The 15,000-nt window shown below is 38.7% G+C and overlaps 1 protein-coding gene across 2 annotated transcripts in view; it reads right to left on the bottom strand.

Moving 5' to 3' along the window:
- Positions 1 to 15,000, bottom strand: part of ZNF536 (zinc finger protein 536) — a 347,404-nt gene that overhangs the window by 216,439 nt on the left and 115,965 nt on the right. Inside the window, exon 5 of one of the 2 annotated variants that reach the window (XM_057400263.1) lies at positions 14,691 to 14,807. The exons of the other annotated variant lie outside the window; for it this stretch is intronic. The gene's annotated coding sequence lies outside the window, so the exon portion shown is untranslated. The remainder of the gene's footprint in view (positions 1 to 14,690; positions 14,808 to 15,000) is intronic. 2 annotated transcript variants of the gene reach the window in all.

The following is a 15,000-nucleotide window of genomic DNA, read 5'->3' as shown; positions in this document are numbered from 1 at the left end:
TAAGTACAGAAATATCCTACCTTTGTATACAGCACAAAGGAACTGGGATTTGAAATTAAGAAGCAATTACAGTTTTTTTTGCAAAGTAATGTTACAGCTGATTATTAGAAATAAACACATACAAAATAAGCACTTTTTAATAAATAGCTGGAGAATATTAAAATTCCACAATCCTGTTATTCCTTTTTTTCCGACTTTTTTAACAGCCATTTTATCTGCTCACTTGGTTATCATGTTGCTGTTAGGGATTAATATTGATGATTGTTGCCAACAATGGTTAAATATTGTAGAAAAACACTTTTTATGAAGGAGATGTAGCCCTATCTGACTGTAAGTAATATTAGTTATGCCTGCTGCTTTGACTTATTTGATGGATTTATGAAAAAGGTGATGTTAAATACCATAATTATTCTTACTTGTATTACAGAAGTGATTGGATGTCTTGTCTGATATTGGCCATATTTGGATCTGGAACCCTGTACTGCAGCTAAGGAGACAATAACTTCCTAGTACAAAAGATGAAAATGGTCCCTATCCATGGAAGCTCATGACTGTCAGCTCTGATCCCAAAAGCACTTATGTTTCTGAACAGAGGAATCCACCAGCATAGACCCATCAACTTCTGTGAAACCACACCAGATTAACTTTACTTAGGGATTTAAAGAAACTAGTTTTTATTGAGTGAGTAGCAACAAGTGTGCAACTTAAGGTGCAAAGAGTGTGGAACAAGGGGAGAAAGAAAAAAAAAGCCCAAATAAAACCAGGATGCTGGTGGTGGTAAGTGCAATATAGTGGTAGGAAGCTTAATATACTGCTACCTGGTTACAAGTCAAAGTTGCCTTTCCCCATTTACTTGGAATTTTTTTTAAAAAAAAGGAAACAGTAATGATAAAGAGGTTTGCAAACACTTTGTTCAATCAGTCTGCCTGTAAATGCTGTCAGATTGAGCTTGGCTAGACCCTGAGATGTTAATGGTGCATTTCTTCCTCAATTAATAAAACAAGAAAATATTCTAGTTCCAGTTTTACAAGTTTAGCTTCATCAAAAATGAGAGCACTAACAACATAAATGTCACCTCAGATCTACCCAGCAACCAAGCCATCTCCCTCATCATAGACACAGTGTTGTTAATCACGAAGCACACAAAAATCCTGAAACCAACCAATTTAGTGAAAAAGCCCTAGTTGCTTTTTAATGAGTTTAACTGGTAATCTCAGATAAATGTGGAACTGCTTGAAATGTCTGCTTATGTAAGGCAGTAATGAGAGGATTTAAAGTTTTCTGCAGCCTACACAGCTTACAGGTGTGGTACAATCTAATGTATAGTAGTTTCTCAGCTACAACCATTCCCTACTGTGGACAGAACATAGATTTTTGTTAACTAGATCCAGGAGCTTGCTAAATTACCCAGCTGCTCTTTGCATAAGGCCCCAGCTAGTTTATATATCAATAATAGTAATAAACTTTGTATACCAGCAGCCCAGTCTATTATTGTGTTCCCCACTCAAAGCAAAAGTGGGCCGCTTTTACCTCAGCTACGCTCCTCGATAACGTCCCAGGATTTGTCCCTTCCTAAAACTGTAAAAACATTATAAAAAGATACAAGTACATGCGTAATTAATGGAGTTTTGTGTTGTTTTCCAATAGGATGATGTCCTATTTTATCATACAGGCACACAATATCATAAGCCAATCAGCTGGGAATGCATTGGAAAGTTCGATTTTTATTCATACTGATTTACCACCATAAAGCAACACTAGTTGCAGTCACAAAATGAGGTACTGCCAATGGCCTCCTAACAAATTCTGCATGCTTCAAGCTTAGGTACTAAAACTCTTCCCTCCAGATAATCCAGTTATGAATTTATTCTAAGAAATAGCATTTAATTCTGGCATCAATTAAATAAAATTGTTTACAGTATGTAGTAGGTGTGTTGTTAGAACTGTCATAGTCTACTCTAAGAACAACAAGTGTTACACAAAAATGCAATAGCTTTTACCAGACCAGCCAGTATCGCTGTGGGGACAAAAAAGAGCCCAGAAAAACAAAGACAAGATGTGGGGATCAGAAAAAGGATTTAGTTGCTCTAAAATATAGCAATTTTTTCCCTGCAGAGATATTTGTTGGTTTACTAAAATGTTACATCTCTATAAATTTTGGCTTTTTGAAAATGTATTGTAAAAAATAATTGTAAAATTAACACCTAAAAACTCCAAACACACTAAGAAAGCAAATCACTAGAGCTTACACTGTGACTTTGTTGAAGATCAGAAAAACCTGCTATGACTGGGGCTGTATTATTACTTCATAACTTTTAGTGAACAACTTCTTTCAATCTTAGTTTATGAAATCCTATATAAATTAACTCCTGTAGCTTAGGCTGATAAAAATAACAGCAACAAGGCATTAAAATGCTAATAAACTGATTACAAGGTCACGTAAATGGACATGCATATAGCTGCTGGGCGTATTGCGTAAGTAACTTCAGGTGCAAATCATAAAACACTGCAGCTTGTATGTTAAGCACAGGCAGCTACAAGAAAGAGTTATCAAGTTTCAAAAATATATATCCTCTCTGCATTTAATTAGGCAATTCACTTAAAACTATTCCCATTATAATTGTAGATTTTAAATTGCTTTTAGAGCCAAGTTTACCAAAGCCCAAGAATTTTTTAACAGTGGCTCTAACTCTGCAAGAAAACCTTGCCAGCTTCCATAGGATCTGCAAGACTCTTCTTTATTATTTATCTACATTTCATATACAGCATCCTTACCTTACAAACACATTTTCAAATCAACCCTCAGAAAATGGTACTTTTGTTTTCATAGTCAGACAATCTTAGCAAAAATCCTTAGCAAAAAAGACTTAGCCTGAAAATCCTCCTGTGCAGACAAACCAGTCCAGGCACTATATAGCTGTCACAAGGCTGACAGCTTATTGTATGGAGGAGATCATACCTTCCCACAGAACATCCCATGGGAAAAGCTGGGAATGAAAGAAATCCTGATGTGATCCATTCAACTGAGCAAGGCAGCAGTTGCCTTCTGCTGAGAGGACTAACCTGTTAGCCTCATTAAACCTATCATATTGAATTCTGTCCCAGCCCTCTTCTCCCCAGAACATCTCCCACAGACACACTGCTCATGCCCAAGACCTCAGCATCCCCCTGCTCTGTGTTGTCACATTCCACACAGAGCAGTCAGTTTAGTCTGGGAAGAGGTAGACACTCCAGTTGTACGTGTTGTCATGGAGCAGGAAAACACCTGTGGCATGGCAGAGGACTGCCTCTGGAAAGCACACTCTTCAGCAACAGCCTAGCACCATAGCCCTCTCCTCACCAGCAAAACTCACAGCAGCTCCGCAAGGGGAGCAGACAGCAAGTCAAGGACATCTGCATGGGGGCTTTGTGCCTCCACACAAACTCTAATCCAATTACAGCCATGCTTTCATGGATCCTTAAGAGGCTCCAAGAAAAAGATGGCTTAAGACTTGAGCTGCATTCCGTTTTCCTGGTATTTGTGGACCAGAAGTTCATTATTTGCCGCTTCCTATAGTTCCCAACCCACCCATCCCTACCTGCCAGCCCCCACTCCTTCCCCCCACAGTGCTCCATCATCAAGCAGTTCTTCATATGTTTGCCAGAGACCTGCTTTGTTCTGCATCCAATTCCAAGTGGCTGTACATAATAATTTCATTCCCATGCCTGCATTTTCCACCTAGGAAATTGAATCCGTTATGCCATTAGCCTTCTATATTGTCCTTAGACTGTATAGAAGAGCTTCCACAGTAGTCCAGAAAACAGAAGCTTTTTGCAGAAGCTGAGGCCTCCATTTGCAAGAAGATGCTTTTCCACACTAGGATTCCCCTTCTCTGGGACAAAAAACCCTGTTGCATTTCAGCTCCCTAGTGCAAAAATCAGGATTTCCAGACTTTTTAATTATGCTGCATAGAACAGAAGGCATTCCCTTTGCCTTAGAAAATCCCAAGACCAAGGGAATCTTGAGGCTGGATTCTGTATATGAGAAAGTGTTACTCTGATGGGGCCCACCATGCCCTGGACGATCTCTGGTAGGCATCTGCTTTCCACCCTGAATCATGGGAAATGTGATGGCTTCATATTTTCTTTGTTAATTTTTGCTTAAGTTGTTTTAGTTTTAGGTTTTACTTGAATTAGGGGTTCAAGAGAACCTAAAGTTCTGCAGAAGTCTATTGAAGTTGGCACAAACTCAGCGATACTGCACTGCTGAACTGACTCAGCTGCAGTTCAACCATTGATGTCCAATGCCACATTCCCTCTAGCCAACTGAGCTTTTTCCAGTGCTCACAGCACACCCAAAGCATGCACTATTAATCAACTAATGTAAACCCTGTTCTGCCTTATTATATTACAGACACTGGATTTCAGTGTTTGGTGGTATGATATTGTTGTTTTAGAGGCATATTTATCAAGATAACACTGCCACAGTTGGGATGGATTTGTGAATTGTCAAGCATAAAGCACACATCAGCCTTTTAAAGCAAGCAACTGACATTACCATAACCCTGTCAACTAATGTATATGAAGTTATACTTTCAAATACTCAGACATACCTGAGTGCTCAAAATCCCTTATTTTAAGAACAACAAAATAATAAGAAATAATAATAACTGCTTAGTATTTTTATGACAAAAGTGCTGAAAAGACATTAACTAATTAGTCCTCACAACACCCATGTGAGGCAGAAAAGTATCATTACCCACATGCTACAGATGGAAAACTGACAATGTGGAGTTACCTGCCTTCCTGAGACATGCATGAGGGGATAATCACCTAATGCAAATCCATCAAAAACCCTGCGGGAAAGCACAATGGTCACACAGGTTCAGTTTCCTTTTTGAGGGCTCTGACGCAGTGAGCGTGCATCTTGGAGAGAAGCAGCGTGGAGAGGTGTGGGACAGACAGATGTACCATGCATCTAGAAACTGTACAGCGAGAAGGGAGACACAGCTGCACAGATCATTAAAGGCAGCCTCGTTACTTGAGCTTGACACTTTTCTCTAGAACATCACTCACAGTGATGGGGTTGTGAAGCCAGGATAGAAAGCCAAGTGGCTTCTGCAGAGGAAGACACCTGTACTGAACCCAAATGAATATACAGCTTTTGCAAGAACAAGCTTTCACCACATACTTAAGATTCACATGAAACATTTGGCATTTCCTGTACTTCCTTTGCATCTCTGAGTCACGTAGGCTGGGTTTCTTGCACTTGGTACTTTCTAACAATAGCTCACCAATAGCTCACTTAGTGGACTTTTTTTTTTTTCCTTGTAAGATTGTTTGCTCAGTTCTGTATAACCAAGAGGTTTGGGTGACTTGCATAAAGCATGGATAAAACTACTGCTACCAATCACAGTCACAGGCTGATCAAAGCCAACATTCATTAACTTTGAACACAAAATTGTCTGAATCCATCAGTAACTGCAATGGTGCATAATTAGAGAAGGCATCGCCTATTTCAAAAGCCATGTTATCTAGCTGGACCATTGAGCAGTAGAGAAAAGTAAAGAGTAGAAAAATCTCATATGAAAGAATGAAAAAAACCACAGTGATTTCACTTGTTATGCATGGCACAAGTTATCTCTAACAGTGACACCGATAATAGGGGTCTTTATTTAGAGAGTGCTGAGCTTCAGCAATTCCCATTCACTTTAGGTGGAATTGAGGGTGCTCAGCAGGACTGAGAAAAACAGTGACCAGATAAACTGTAGTGTGTGGTCCAGGAAGCTGGAGAGTGCCTGGATAAAAAGGAAGAACCATAATTAAATACAAACTTAATGGAACACGGACTGCTAGGATCCCGTGTTCTCCCCAGCAGCATTTCTAACAGAGTAAAACGTAGCAATAGTAATCTAAGCTTTATTCCGTCTAGACTCCCTTCCACATAAATAGTCTACGAAAAATAACAGTGAAACTATCAGTCCAAGGGGAGAAAATGCTTTGAAGGAAACCTAAAGTTTTACTTTCAAATTAGAGATGAAGAGATATTCAGAGCCATTTCTCACATTCCTTCACTGATGATGCAAATTTTTTTTGCTGCATGTTGCTCCCACCCTTTTGCATTTGATCTTTGAGTACTCCAGCAAACCAGCTTCACTAGTAGGAACATGTACGGAAAAAAGGAGCTTCAGTGATTTGCCTGAGCTATATATTAAAGTGTAACATTGAAACATGGTAATTCCTGATGGTGTGTGTCTGGTGTAAGAGGCTGGCTGTATCTCCCCTGTTAGCAGAGCACTTGCTGGAAATGGTTATGTGGGCTTCAGTGCGGGCCTGGGGCAGGACATTCACTATCCCAGCAGGATGAGGAAAGAAACAGACCCTTCTGAGGTCCACAGAAGTACTGCCATCCAGCAAGTGCATGATGCAACTCAAAAGCACCTAAAGCTGGGAAGAAGATTTGAACTGACTCGTAATTTTATTGGGTTTGTTGCTAATAAGCAAAACCCCAAGGAGAGGCTGAGTTTTTAGTCTATTTAGTATAGATTTTCTTTTACAGAGTTTTAGGATAAGCATCTGCTTCCAGTTACAGCTTTTAGCCAATGAGGAGACGTAAACAACAGCACATGACTCCTGTAACTAATCAGCATGGTGAATATTTACAACAAACTGTTTACAATGCAAACAATCAGCAGCCCAAGCATTGCTTCATGAAGAACACTGCAAATAATTTTGAGCAACAAAGCAACATGAGAAAATGCCTATCTGCTCTCAGACAATTTGTGAACAAAATAAATTACTCCCCAAACTCACATAATTTCAGATCTTTTAGGATCTTTGCCACCGAAGTCAATGACACATTTGCCATCAACTTTTACACAAGAAAGCACCCAATATGTAACAGGGAAATATGCTCTCAATTTTTTACATTAAATTGAGTATCACAACCCACCCCAGAAGCAGCCTATCATTAACAGCCATATACAGACCACCAGGAGCCCTACCCTTCTCAGACCAATGAGTTCAGAATATTTTGCAAAGCCTTGGAAATCCTAAATAATCTGATGTAATTTTATTTACAGGCTGAAATTAAGTATCTTGGTAACAGACTGACTACAGAAAAGACTGGAATCAAGTCTCCAAGCAAATTCAGAATCCAACATCATTCTTCCCTTGCACAAGCAATGAAATTTATAGGTCATACAAATTAAGTCAACTTTGTCTCATACTTAAGATGTAGGGCAGACTGAATTTCCAAAAAAAGTGTGCACTGAATGGAGTCAACTAGAAACTACGGTTAGACAGGTTCCATACTGATTCAATGCTAATTCTAGCTGCTTCTGGTATCTCTCCAGTGCTGCCTCCTAATGTATAAACACAGAGTCCATATGAATGTCCACTGACCCACCAGTGTCACATCAGACAATATTGCCAACAGTTATAAATTTTAGAACCTTTCTATTTTTCCATGGAATCAACATGGCTTCTAATCTCAGTACAGCAAACATAGCCTGTAGTTAGTACGCCTTCCAGGAAAGCCATGTGTGTATGCATGCTGACAGCCAAAGGAAACACTGACTGTAAGATGTATGACATAAAGACAAAGTAGTAGAGGAGTGAGTCTGATAATTATGAATCCATGATTTCTTCAGCATAAGTAACAGAGTAACCCACTTTTGTTTCCCCAATATCTCTAACCAATTTACAGTGACAGCAACAGTAACACACTTATCCATGGGACAGAGAGTTACAAGGAAGAAAATGTATTCAAGTTTTAACCACCTATCTAGATATATTGTAGCTCCTCATCTATGAAAACGAGGGGCAGTTGAAAAACAACCATATTCTGGATCAACTGCTTTACCCTACAGAGTCAGCTGGATCTGTATTCACTGACAAATAAAAACGTAAGTGCAAAAGAAAGGCATATTAAAAATGTTGACAGCCTAGCTGAGGCTATCATTTAAATACCATGAGAACTCATTTTTTCTTGCACATCCTAATACTAACCCCAAGAAAGATTTCCAATTATAAGCTATTTGGGAGAAAAAAAAAAAAAAAAAAAGGCAAAAATTCTTACATAAAACCAAATCAAGCTCCAGTTAATTGAGAGAATACAGCATTGAGGTTTATGCTCACAAAGAAAAACAAACAAACAAACAAAAAGGAAAGCAAACAACAAAAAAAAAAGACAACCCCAAACACCAGAAAAAAAACAACCAGCAATGGCATTATTATATAGACCCAAAGACAGCCACATAAGCATACACACAAAAAAGACTTTTGTATGGCATGCCCTGTATAGTGAGAAGGGTTAAATTTATGTTCCATTACTAGCCTTTCCCCCCCTTCTTTTTTTTTTTTTTTCAGTTTCATCTTCTCAGTAAAACACATAACTTAAAATGAAATCAAATATTAAAAATGACAGACTATATAAGTGCTGTGAGTAACTTCAGGTCACGGAGGGAGGGAAATGCAGGCAAGTTGTCAGGCACTATCTGTCAGAGTGAATTAGAAACAATCAACAGAGACTGAAAGGGAAGGTGATTGTTATTAAGCAGCAGGGCTGTGAGCAAGCTACCCAGATGTGGTCATGCATATAAAGAACAGGAAACAGCAGTTTAATTCAGGAAGCACTGGCGAATAGGGCAGCACAAAGGATAAAAGTCCTTTGTCGCTAATAAGCTGGAAGTTACTTTGATAACAGCAGGGTTAGACTCTAGAATAAAACACATTTCTTTCACTACCATACACCATTAATATCACAGAAATGTGGTCAAAAGAAATGCACTGCACAAGTACAGATTAGTTGCAGGGCCTCAACATCAACAGCAACACAATGCCTGTGCTCATATTATCAATTAGGTAAACTCTTTTGACTACCATCTAAAGAACAGGTCAATGTTAATGACTTAAACACAAAATGCCAAGGTTCCAAAATATGTGATTTTGCAAATTAAAAATAATCAGGACACTATTGTTCCAAAAGTGCAACAACTGAATGGTTTTGTGTTGTGTTTTTTCTTTTTAGCCCATGGGAAAGGTGAATAATTGGTAAAGTCTAAATATAATGAAGTCCATTTATGCAGTGACTAAAAATAATTTTATGAGCAGACAAGGCTTGATTTCATAAAAAAAAATTACTTATGCAGGAATTCTGCAATTATCCTGCAGTACTTTCAGGCAAGAGTCTGACAGCAGTTGCACAAAGAATACAGAGATTAGAGAAATAAAAACAAATACCATTACACACAAAAAATCCAAGTTACATGTGATTGGGATTAAGCAAGTGTGTTGATATGAACAAAATCAAGTCTCAGTCTAAAGGAGAACAACTCTTCTACACCAAAGCTGTCCTGGAGACTTTCAAAATTAGAACTAATTCTGTATTTTACTCCCTATTAAGGGAAGAAGCTTGGTGAGCAGGCTCTGAAGAAAACTCAGGGAGCCCTTGAAGGTTCTGTGCAATACTTCCATCTTGAGTTAAACAATGAGGAACTGAAGGGAGACTTCACAGTCTTTGTGCCAGCTCCCTGAACAAGACAAAATTTCATTCTGAAGAGTTCAGAGAGAGACTAAATGATGTATGAGGCATTATAAGGTCTGGAGAAAAATCAGCCCTACCACAGGTAGGTGCAGGCTAAATATACGTACTGTTGGAAGAATAAGCTTGTCAGTAATATTTCTCAGTTTTCTTCTTCACAACTTCAGAATTTCCAAAGGCACACTGGTTTCTTAGTTTTTATGAAGAAGTGGTCTTTTCCTGAAGATGGTTCATCTTGTACCAAGAGATGTTACACGTTTGATACTGGCCCAGTTAGGATTAAAGCAAATACCTGCTATGCCTGAACTCATAAAGGTGTTGTCTGATGGACAGGTAAAGACCCCTAATAACTCATTTCACAAAGTGTCTTAAGATAAAGCTGTTCCTGATCAACTGACAGGCAAACTCAAGTGGCACGCTGAGATCTGCAAAATCTGTCCCTCCAGGCCATATTCCTCTGCTTTGTAAAATTAGTAGCCCAAAGTAGAAGAGGGATGCACCAGCTCCAGTGTGAGGGACTTTCTCTGATTGCTTTGATACACCTCTTCTGAACATGTTCTGAACACAAAAGATACTCTCCTTTGAGAAGCCAGTGCTCGCCATGAGAAACTTTCTTTCCATGAGAAACTTCCCTTACCAAAGGATCAAGATCTTCCACTGTTGCTCACAGGGGAAGAGAAATAGGATCAGGCTTACCACTAGCAGTTCATGGTAAGTTGCTTAGTTATGTGACCCAAACCTGACAAACCTAAGGAAGTAACCTACCAATTTCCAGATCCCACAACAAGCAGGTATTTTGTATGTCCAGCAAATCCAAAGCACTCCGGATCTGGAATCCAGCATGCTGGATTTACTATGCACACACAGCTCTAGCACATGCAATGAGATTCACACAGTTGGGATGCAAAGCATTTACGTATCAATCACACATGCACAGCAGCTTTGCAAAGAAATGTATTGGACCTGCCAGTATGAGGTTGTATCTGATGCCCCTTGGCTTCCAAGGAGCACCTGAGGAAACATGGGTACATGGGGCAAAACCTACCATTCCCAGACCATATAAAGTTCCTGGAGCTATCCTGTTCAGAATCAGTTCAGCAGTATACTGCAAAATATACACATACTCTAAAATGCTTATTTAAAATAGCATAAAATCATACTGTACTTCACAGGCATTTCTGAAGAAATCATGCTCAATCTAAATAAGCCATATATGACGGCTGAGAATTTATAAATGACACCACACATCCATAAACTAAACACTTAAGTAGTAATCTAAAAGACAGAATGCATTTCCAAATTTTAGAAATAAATCCAGTAGGTTCTATTATATTACACATTAACAATATAAATATTTTAATATACTGTAAAATGTATGTGTTCAATGACTCATGGTAGGTTTGTGTGCTGTGGACAACTGTCTTAACAATGATGTTTATGTGGTCATAACTAAGTTTTTAATTTAACACCCCATTAAGATGAGGTGAGAGGATTCACACCTCTGTCAGCACTGTCGTTTCAAGTCCATCTCCATCTGGGGGCACATTCAACAAGACACAATTTCCCCGATTTACAATGCTGTCATCCTGGAAGAGCAAACCACTTGCTCCTCTTTCCCCATGAACACAAAATGAAAATGCAGGTGTCCGATCCAGTGTATTTGTTAATGCCACATCACTCACTAACATGCAGTAAATACTGAATGAATACAATGGTATTTTCATTAGCTGGAGACATTTCTGGAGAGAGAAATTCGTCTTCCTGCTACACATTTCAGAAAAGAAAGATACTAAGTTAAATACAAAATGTCTTTTTGAAACTAAGGGCAGAAAGTCCAAAATTTTACCAAAATAAAACACACATGCATGTAAAATGAAAATCTGCCCACAGGTAAATTAATTCCCATGGATTTCTGGTTGTTTCACTCTGCCATCAAACCTTTCCAGTTTGAAGGCAGGAGTATTCAGCATACCACAGAACAGCCCCAGAAACTTCAGAGCAAAGCCAAAAGCCTCTACATATCCTTGGGTTCTTTGCAATGAAGACAGTGTTGTGAGATGCAGATCAACTTTAGTTCATACAACTAACGAGGAGAGTTGTGGATATTCAGCACCTATACTGCCTGGGCCTTCAGGCAGGGCCCTTATGCACGAAAGATAAATCCTACTGCATTTCTGCCACTTGCAGTCTTCTAACAGAGAAAAAGCCGTAATTCAGTTGCCCTCAGCCGCAGCCATGAATGGCAGGGAATAAAAAGGTGCACATTCACCATGCAAAGTGGGATCCTGCTGTGCCCATGCTCCTTGTGCATCAGTGGGCACAAAGCCCAGAGAGGGCCCATGGTCACATGAATCTTTGAGTGGCTTCTGGGGTGCAGGCCCAAAACTTCCTAGACTCAGAAGACAACAGCAGCCATGGGGAATGACACCAGGCAGCCTACAGAAGACATCTATGCCTCCCTGATCCTGTAGCTCTCTGTTCGGCTGCTCTACAACCAACCATGAGGATTTTGTCTTCTGCATAACATAGGGAATTTGTCTCCTGCACTAATTCTGCCCCTTCTGAATGCAGAAACTTCAGAACGTGAGCAGCGCACAGGTGATGGGTCTATTCAGGATAGTACTAGATTTTGCTTCTTTTCCTGGGTCTCAGAAAATCTACATTGTTGAGTAGCTTGTTACCAAATCAGGCACTTATTGTATGTACAGATTACATAAACAAGAAGGTCAATTTTGTTTCAAACCTATATGAATATGGTTCTGGGAGTGAATTAACTACTGATTGAAAAGTTACACATTTTCATCTAGCTAATCATATTTTATTTCACTGCATGCAGACAGCAGTGCAATGAAATTAGCTGTTTGTTTGTACATTTTGGAAAATGTTTTAACTTCAAGACTATAGAAAAAAATAGGAAAAATTTAATGCATGTCCAGGTGAGACTGCTAAGGTGAAAATAATCAGGTGATAATAACTGAGCATAGCTCAACAAAACAGAATTGCTTTCCCCTGATTTTTGACCATGCTTTTTCCTCAAAGCATGATCACCCTCCATCACAAATTTTTATTTTGAAGCATAGCCTTATCTCTCATAGCATAAAAACAATCTCACAGACCTAATGTTGCATTTGCTTACCCAGTATAGAAATACAAATGCAAATGCTTTAGCAAGCTTTTCTTACATCAACTGACTGGAAAGAATACACACAGTAACAGTACTCTTTTTATGCAGAGAAGATATGGTATTTTACATAATTTTGGTTCAAATACATATTACCAGGTCATATTTGTCTATGACAGTTGAATCCTACCTCAATATAGGTACTATGTGTATTGAAAACATATGATTAATTCAGAACCATTTCTTTTCTTAAGACAGACAGCTGTAAAAAGATACAAAAGATTACAAAACATTCGTCTGTGGGAGGGGGAGGATCGTACTTCCACAATCCCTTATTGTTCTATCATATCTAATCCGCAGTACTAGCTCCCATAATGATTCCCAACTGGTAGATGAACTACTTTGAACATCCCTGAAGCAGAATTGCTACCCAGTAATGTATCAGCTAAATGTTAGAAGACTCCTAACTCCCCCATCTGTGTTTTACCTCCCCAGAGGGTAAATACATTGAACAGTGATTCCCTTGCCTGGCACACACTTTCTAAACCTTACTGGCAACTGTTGTGATTTCCAGTCCAAGCAGCTCTGCAGTCAAAATCACCAGTTCTATATGCTACAAGGAACTAAACACCTACCTTATTAAAATACTGCCCTTAAAACACACTGTAGTTATGCATTGCCACTGTAATTGTTACCAGTGTAGTGCTGATAACATTATGGATTACAGCTAATATCAGGTTATTGAATTAGTACATGAGTATCTTTTATAGTTAAGTTCACGAAATTTATTGGAATTAGGAATTAATTGTTTTGGGGGGTTTTAGGAGAAAGAGGTATCTGTAAAAAGTAAATTAAAATGCATAAAGTACTGAATATTTCCCAGGCTATAGGGAAGAAATGTGTGTGTGTGTGTGTGTGTGTACGTGTGAACAAACAAACCAAAACAACAACAAAACATTAAAATATTCTATCTGTTCTCTTCTGAACTACCATGTCACCCAGACTCATATAACTACAGCTTATTCATGACTGGTTATGAAGAAGTTAATAGCTCTAACTATACAGCTAAAGGCCGAGGGATGAGGCTTGAAGGACAAATACAAGATATTTCTGCTTTTCATGTCATTTGCAATTTATCCACATCCTTCTACTTTTTCTTATTACAGGCCACTCGCCTTTATTTTTCCTCAGTGTCCACTCATCTAATACGAGGATAGTGTTATCACCCACTGCACCCTGATGTTTATTAATAATACCTCAATAAAATAATAATAAAGTCTAATTGAGTATCTCTTTTATCAACTTTGCTACATTGCCATCTATCTGAGGTTCTCAACAGCAAAGATTTAAATGTTTCATTTTATTTTTAACTTTCCCTTTTCCACATTTCAGTAACGTCAGGCAAAGAGGTATGGTTTTACTATCTGAACGAATCATGGTGTAGAATAATTTATGACTTAGGCTTGGGCTTTCAGAAAAGCTATTTCAAATCTTCACTTTGATTTAGTTGTATCAAAACTACTCAAAGTAACAGCAGTGGCTTCTTGGAACCAGAATATGTTAACTGTTCCTCAGTACTTTTGAACTAATGGGTTATATTTATTTGCTAGGAAGCTTTGTACAGCTCCCTCATCCTACTACACCCCAAAGGTCTGACCAGCTAACACTGTTACCCAGGGGGGTTCCAATTTCTTTCCCCCCAAACCCTGAAAAAAAAAAGAAATCCATGAATACAAGAGAGGCAAACATTTTGTTTAATCATCCATGTATTAATTCAGAAGTTTGAAGTGACTCCAGTAACTTGGCATAAGACTGTGTCCGCAGTTGTTACGCACATAAAGCCCCCACCCCTCCCAAAACAATTCTTCAATGAAAAAGAGGAGAAAAGAGGCTGTGGGAGAACACAGGGGAACTGTTTCTATTGGCAGTCTTGAGGAGAGATTCACTTGACCAAGGAATTTCAGGATGGAGACCCTAAAGCATAACAGGATGATCTATTTATGGCTTAATATATGGTGTAAAGTACGTTAATATAGCAAATCTTACCTTAGCAGCTTAACTGCATACTTGTTTTAAGGACTGTCAGTCAGCTTAGAAAATACCCAGTGAAATGGTGCAGCTCAGGTTGGCACAGACAGATTGCCAAAGGGGTGTCCCACCTCCCTACCACAAAAGAAAATATAGAAAGAGATGATGTAAAGTGAAACGTAACAAATTCACCAAATCACAGCTATATGCAGAGGTCAAGGAAATTCAACTGAAAAGGTTAAAGATGAAATCAAATCTGGTATATGAGAATGAAAATCTATCCCAAAGCAAGGCCACTGGTGACGTGTTGTAGACAAGAAGCTAAATA

Source organism: Pezoporus wallicus, unplaced genomic scaffold, assembly GCF_028554395.1.
Source record: "Pezoporus wallicus isolate ANWC-B61680 ecotype Strahan unplaced genomic scaffold, APGP_CSIRO_Pwel_v1 contig_13243, whole genome shotgun sequence".
NCBI lineage: Eukaryota > Metazoa > Chordata > Aves > Psittaciformes > Psittacidae > Pezoporus > Pezoporus wallicus.
The sequence above is the reverse complement of the archived record's forward strand: the minus strand, read 5'-3'. Positions and strand labels throughout refer to the sequence as shown.